At 50.4% G+C, this 7,419-nt stretch overlaps 1 pseudogene; it reads right to left on the reverse strand.

Moving 5' to 3' along the window:
- Positions 1 to 520: 520 nt before the first annotated feature.
- Positions 521 to 4,120, reverse strand: LOC147689649 (uncharacterized; annotated as a pseudogene).
- Positions 4,121 to 7,419: the final 3,299 nt, after the last annotated feature.

The raw sequence follows: 7,419 nt of genomic DNA on the forward strand, positions 1-7,419 counted from the left end.
CCAACGTGGCAACTATCGCATCCATCGTCGAGGAAGTCACCTCCTGTACAACTGCACACAGTCCCAGATCATAGGCTGTTCATCTCAAGTCTGCTTGTGCTGATCCCCTGAAACAAGAATATAAGTCGTAATGGCCATTCCCAAACTTGGAAATACAAACAAGCCATAACAATCATTCGGGTGGGTACAATACTTTACATAACCATACAATAATGCACGAAAATACAGTTCTGCAAGCCCGGGTGGGATAATCCTTGCCTCCGTGTCCTTAATAGAATTGAAAATTCTTTGTCGCGTCTGCTAGACAATTTTTCATTCTATGTCAGTCCACGGAGGCTCAGATTATGCTAGTTTAAAGTTTCTCCACCACCACCGAGGCCACATCCACAATAGGCTTATGATAAACGTCTTAAAAGTGGAGTCAGATGACCAATCTGCCGCAGTCATGATATCCTGAAGCCGAGAACCGGCACCAAAAGATTTTGAGGCCATAGCCCCCCTCACAGAATGAGCCCCAAATTTAGAGGTATCGATACCTGCCAGGTTCAACAACCAGGTAACCCACCTGGCCAGAGTCGCACTTGCGACTGGGCGGAAAGGTCTCTGCAATGAAATCAACAATTGACCAAAATCAGTTCTAAATTCCCTAGTACAATCCTCATATACCTTCAGACATTTAACTACACATAATTTACTGTGATGAGGAAATGCAGGATAAGCAATGCATTTTGTATGTGTTTTTGTACGCTTAGAGATCGTAAAGATCGTTAGAGATCGTAAAAGAAACTCCCGTGGGAGTGAATACTCTACCTGACAAATCCAAGGCCCGAATATCCGACACTCGCCTGCATGAGATCAAACAGAGCAAAAGCGTAAGTTTTGCTGAAAGCTGTTTGCGAGACAGACCCTCATTAGCCGGCCAAGCCGCCAAAAAACGCAAGACCACTGAAACGTCCCAGAGCTCACTGTACTTGGGTTGAGGGGGATTCACCAAACGGATCCCCCTCACTACCTTACACACCAGGGGGTGTTCGCCAACAGGTTTGCCCTCAACATGCGGGTGTCCCGCCGAAATAGCTGCCCGGAAGTTATTCACCGATCTATAAGCCATTCCTGACCGCGCCAATTCAGATAAGAAATTCACTATCACAGTGATATCGGATCCCATAGGATCTCCCTGCCGTTCATTACACCAACCAACCCATCGCCTCCAAGCTGACTCATAACGCTTGTAGGTGGAAGGTGCCCATGCCTGTGATAAGAAAAAGAGAGTGTCCTGTGAAACTCCCGGCACTTGCCAACGGCGCCGGAAAGTCTCCACGCCAGGAGGGACAACTGATCCTGAAGGACGAACGGGTGGCGAAGACCCACCGGGTCCGTAAGAAGATCCGGAAACAATGAAATCCGCACCGGTGATGCACAGGTGAGACTCATTGCTACCGGGAACCACGCTTGTGCTTTCCAACACGGGGAGATCAAGACCATCTCCGCCTTCTGCCTCCGAACCTGAGCCAGAACCCTCGGGATCAGGATAAATGGAGGAAACGCATATAGAATGCCCGTCGTCCATGACTAAAGGAAGGCGTCCGAGCTGATCGCCAAGGGATCCGGACGCCAGCTGTAAAACTGGGGTAACTGTCTGTTGAGCCGTGAGGCAAACAGATCCATCACATACGGACCCCATTTGTGGTTCAATGCCCTGAAAATCCTGGGATGCAACCTCCAATCGCTGGCATCTCTCAAATACCGAGAGTTCCAATCCGCCGTCACGTTGGCGGACCCCGGTATATACTCTGCCGTCACTGAAATTTGATGGGCCAGGCAATAATGCCAAAAGTCCTTGGCTATCTCCGCCAGGAGCCGAGACCTGGTGCCTCCTAGGCGATTTATATATCGCACCGCGGACACATTGTCCATGCGTAGGAGAATGCAGCATGAAACTTTCTGAGGAGACAGAGTGCGAATCGCAAAGGAACCCGCCAGGAGTTCCAGGCAATTGATGTGGAGACTCAGCTCTTCGCGGGACCAACGACCTCCCGTCTCCACTGAGCCGCAACGGGCTCCCCAGCCCCAGCGGCTGGCATCCGACTCTATCACCACCTCCGGGGTGGCCGCGAAAATGGCTCTGCCATTCCACGCATCCATATGCTCTAACCACCAGTTCATCTCCGTACGAGCCTCTGTCGAAAGGGAAACTTGTTGGGCATAAGTCAGACCCTTGCGCAAGTGCAACGCTTTCAACCCCAGTAATGTAAAGGGCCCGGAATAATCGCCTGGATAGAAGAAGCTAGAAGCCCTACCAGGCGCGCCAAAGTCCTCAGGGAGATTGTCGGAGAGGCAAGCGCTCTCCTCAACTCCTTTCTGATCGCCACTCTCTTCTTGAGGGGCAATAGCAACTGAGCTTTCACTGAGTCGACCTGGAACCCCAGGAACTCCATCACTTGAGAAGGTCTCAAGATGGACTTCTGTAAATTCAGAAGGAAGCCCAAGTCCTGAAGGAGTTGGATCGTCCATGACAGATGGAGTGACACCATCTCCGGCGACCGTCCTAAAATTAGTATGTCGTCGAGGTAAATAATGAGGCGAACGCCCCTTTCCCTCAACCTCTGCACGATGGGTTTCATCAACTTGGTGAAACACCACGGGGCGGATGACAGTCCAAAGGGCATGGCGGAAAACTCGAACCACCGGTTGCGCCACTGAAACTGTAGGAACCGCCGGTGCGGGGGATAAATGGACACTGCCAGGTAGGCGTCTTTTAAGTCCAGGCGTACCATCCAATCCTGTTCCAAGAGGATCTCGCGCAGGAGGTGTATACCTTCCATTTTGAAGTGTCGATACACAACCCAGCCGTTGAACTCTCTGAGGTTCAACACCAGCCGATACCCTTGGTCCTTTTTGGGGACCACAAAGACGGTGCTTATGAAGCCCAGGTCGTGTGGGGTGGATTCCACAATCGCTCCCTTCTGGAGCAAGGAGCATATCTCTGCGTCGATGAAACTCTGCTCTGTCTGGGAAAAATGAAGGGGATTCGGCCTCTGCCGCTGTTCCGGGGAGGCATAGAACTCCATGTGAAATCCCTGTACTGTCTGTAACACCCAAGGGTCGTTCGTGAGCATGCGCCACCTGTGGAGAAAAAGAGACAGTCTGCCTCCCACCATATGTTCTGATGAACATAGAAGTCGTACCTGAATAGGAGTTGTCTCCTGAATTATTCTGCTGTCCACGATAGGTTCCCCTCTGTCCTTTGCCTCGACCTCCTGTATCGCGGGAGGGGTAGAAATTGGAGCGTTGGTTGCCTCTGCCTCTCTGATCTGCTCGACGCGAGGTCTGTGCATAACCTCGGCCGGACCCTCGACCTCCTGGGCGTCCCGTCCTATCAAAAACACCAGTGTGGAACACGCTCTTGATGTTTGATTGCGCTTGTCCAGCGCGGAGAAGGTGGCAACGTACTTGCCCATTTCTTTAACAAATTTGTCCCCAAAAAGCATACCATTAGCCAGGGAGCCTGGTTCGGAAGGGGCCATTTCCGCCAGTTGGGAATCGATTCTCATAAGAAAAGAGCGTCTCCGCTCCGTAGACGGGGCCACATTCGCATTCCCCAAGAAGCACATGGCACGTTGTGCCCATTCTAGGACCTCTGACACATCCAGTGGTACAGTTTTATCCTTTGCCTTAACTTCTGCGTCCAGAATCTTCGTGAGGGGTCCAGCGACATCCAACATTTTGTCCTGACACCCCCGCCAGGCCCTATCCAGCCCCTTTTTAGGATCCTTCGCAAACTTCCTCATAAAGGCCGCCATCGTGGGATCCAAGTCCAGCGTATCTGCCACCTTCCCTGTCAAGGATGGCCTGGGGCATTCAGATCTCAGTCGAAACCTTGTCGCAGGTTGTTACCCACATAATGCGACACTTCCGGGCACGGCACCCATTCTGTGGACCTAGGGTGCACAATACTATTAGGATCAAAAAGAAGGTTCCTTGGCGCCTGACTATCATCTGCTTTGTAAGCAGTGTGTTTCACCTTCTTAGATTTCTTTCTGGAAGCCACCGAGTCCACCTCAGAATCAGAGGTGTCAGGTGGGGTCGGGGAAGAATCCCCAGACGTATCGTTCGCCATTGAGCCATGATCCTTCATGACATTCCTGGCCATCTGTGCTAACACCTGGGCCGAGGAGTGAGTAGAGGTATCACCCTTGCGGGCTGACTTAAACTTTCTCTTGCCATATTTCTGAAGGGGTTTAGTAGAAGGCTTGAGAGCCTTGATCAGTGCTTTATTAACCGCCCTTGTTATGTTATGTTATGTTAACTGGATTTATTACGCGCGCAGCTGCCCCAGCAAAGGGGCGTCCTGGCGCGAGGACAAAAGCCAAGGGACCGAACCGAAGAAAACACAACAACAACAGAGCTAAGGCGCCAAGGGGAAAAGGAAGGTTTTTACCGCCTTCCTAAAAGCGAGGAGCCCCTCGATGGCCCGGATATGGACAGGCAAGGAATTCCATAGCTTAGCAGCAAGGACTTGAAAGGAACGTCCGCCAACCCTGGATCTCTTGAAACGAGGAATTGTGGCAAGATGTAGAGCAGAGGACCTCAGAGTGCGAGTAGGCACGTAGGGAGAGATAAGTTGCTGGAGAATAGGAGGGGAAGAGAATTTAAGGATTTTAAATGTCAAAATCAAAGTTTTAAATTTAATTCTCTGTGCCACTGGGAGCCAATGGAGGTTATAGATAGTTCTCCTGGCTGAGCAAAATTTGGGCAAGCCAACCAGAGCCCTGGCGGCAGCGTTCTGAACGCGTTGGAGGCGGGAGAGCTCAGCCTGGTTGACTCCAAGAAAAAGGGAGCTGGCGTAGTCCAATTTGGACAAGATCATGGCTTGCACGATAAGTTGGCGGGTGGGAGCGTCAAAAAATTTAAAAGTGGACCGAAGCTGACGCAAAATCCCAAAGCAAGATGCAGCAGTCTTTTTTGTATGGGTGGAAAAACTCAACTGGGAGTCAAACCACACCCCGAGGTTTTTTACTTCAGTAACGGGGGTAGGAGTGGAGCCGAGCTCTTGAGGCCACCAGCTATCGCCCCACAGATGAATTTGTTTTCCCACAATGAGCACCTCGGTTTTCTTAGCGTTCAATTGCAGGAAATTGTCATTCATCCACTGGGCCACGGATATAAGTCCCTCGCGGAACTTGGCTGCCTCGAGATCGGAAGCCCCACTAAGTGCAACCGCCAGCTGAGTGTCGTCTGCGTAGGACACAATGGAAAGGTTCCCACGCATGGCGACATCAGCTAGCGGCTGGACATAAAGGTTAAATATGGTGGGGCTTAAAGCCGATCCCTGAGGAACTCCCTGGGCAATCACATGTGGTTTGGATTCGAAGGGGGGAGTAGTGACCCTGAAGGAGCGATCAGATAGAAAAGATCTGAACCAATCAAGAGCCAACTTGTCCACCCCAGCCTCAACCAGACGTTGGAGTAGGATGTCATGGGAGACAGTGTCAAAGGCGGCACTTAGATCGAGAAGCACAAGTGCCGCCGTGTGACCAGAATCCACCAACATGCGGAGGTGTTCAGCCATGTACAGGAGCGCAGTCTCAGTACTGTGACCGGGCCTAAAGCCATTCTGCGTAGGATCTAAAATGTTCGCAGAATGGAGATGGTTTGCTAGAATGGTATTGACATGAGCCTCAGTCAATTTGGCAGCCCACGGGAGGAGCGAAATGGGGCGGTAGTTTTCTGCTTTTTTGGGGTCCAGAGCAGGTTTCTTCAGAATAGGGACCACCTGCGCCTGTTTCCAGGCAAGGGGTACCGAACCCGAAGTCAAGGACAGATTGATAAGTTCACGAAGAGGAGGGAGGCAAAAGGGAGAGGAATCTCTGAATTGTGCAGGCCGCAGGGGGTCTTTAGGAGAGCCTGATTTCACTCTGATAACGAGTTTATCAAACTCCTCCATGGAAAGCTCTGAGAGATGGGATAATGACATAGAGGTTTTAGAGGTAGCTGTGGTACTCTGTCGAGGGTCAGTAGGATTGGGAAAGGCGCGATAAATACCTTCCACTTTGTCAACAAAAAAAGTTGCCAAATCCTCACAATGGGAGGAAGAGCAGATCACAGTGGTAGAGGTTCTGCAGGTGGCAAGGTCTTTCAATGCTTTAAAGATAAGTTTGCTGGGGTTGTTACTAGCATTGAACTCACGAGAGAAGTGGGAGGCTCGGGCCCTACAAATAGCTCTGTGATATTTCTTGGTGGTGGCGCGGTACAAGGCTTTCTTGACCGGGTCATATGACTTGCGCCACAATCTTTCGGCTTGTTTACATGATTTTTTTTGTAGCCGAAGAGTGTCATCATACCAGGGGCTGGAATGAGTGCGCTGTTGTTTGGACAGGGTGAGAGGAATAAGCTTGTCTAGCGCATTGGTAAGCCAGCTACAATAAAAGTTGTAACCGGATTCCACATCTGTAAAAGGGGCCAAAGGGACTTCGTCTAGCAGCTGATGAAAATCATTGAGTTTTAACTTTTTCCAAGGGCGCCTGAGAATGGCGGGAGTAGAGGCGACTGCAGGAAGATCCTCAAGTAACAGATGGCATTCAATTAGATGGTGGTCTGTCCAGGCCATAGGTCTAGGGGGCAATACTTTGGCCGATGTTATGGAAGTAAAAAAAGGATCTAGAATATGACCACCAATGTGCGTATTATGTTGAACTAATTGAAAAAGTTGGAGAGCCTCCAAGTCAGCACATGTACTGCTGGCCGCCGAGGGACAGGGAGAGTCAAAATGCAAATTGAGGTCCCCAATAATATTAAAATTTGCAGTTTTCAGGGCCAAAGAACTAACCACATCGGGAAGGGCAGCTCTGAAGGCAGCATCTGGGCCAGGGGGCCGGTAAATAAGTAGACCGGAGAAAGAAAAATGCGGATTAACAGAAACTGAAAAGTAGGCGCTTTCGCATCCTGCAATATCCATAGCCTTCCATGTGCATGGATATATAGTTTTAATAGCGGCAGCGATGCCGCCCCCTCTAGAGTCACGATTGAGGGTATAGATAGTATACTCTGAGGGGAGTGCAGAATTAATAGCTACTGATGCGTCGTTATGGAGCCATGTTTCGGACATAAAAAGAATGTCAGGGGACTCATCAAGTAAATCATGGATATCAAGGTGGTGTTTAACCAATGATCTAACATTAAGATGATAGACCTTAAAGGTTGTAGGCTCTGATGACACGCAGGGGGCAGGACAGAGAGTAGGGATAGGGGTAGGTGGTGGAAGCGTAAAAGAGCAGTCAGGACATCTGAAGGGGCCATGCAAGGGGAAAATAGAGTGGGACGAGCAAGGGGCAGGGGTAGGCCGGAAATGATATAGGTCGGATCTAGAGTACATGGCAGCAGCAGAACTGAGCAGAACAGCTATACGCACCAACCAAG

The sequence above is a fragment of the Lissotriton vulgaris genome, chromosome 9 (assembly GCF_964263255.1).
Source record: "Lissotriton vulgaris chromosome 9, aLisVul1.2, whole genome shotgun sequence".
In the NCBI taxonomy this organism is placed as follows: domain Eukaryota; kingdom Metazoa; phylum Chordata; class Amphibia; order Caudata; family Salamandridae; genus Lissotriton; species Lissotriton vulgaris.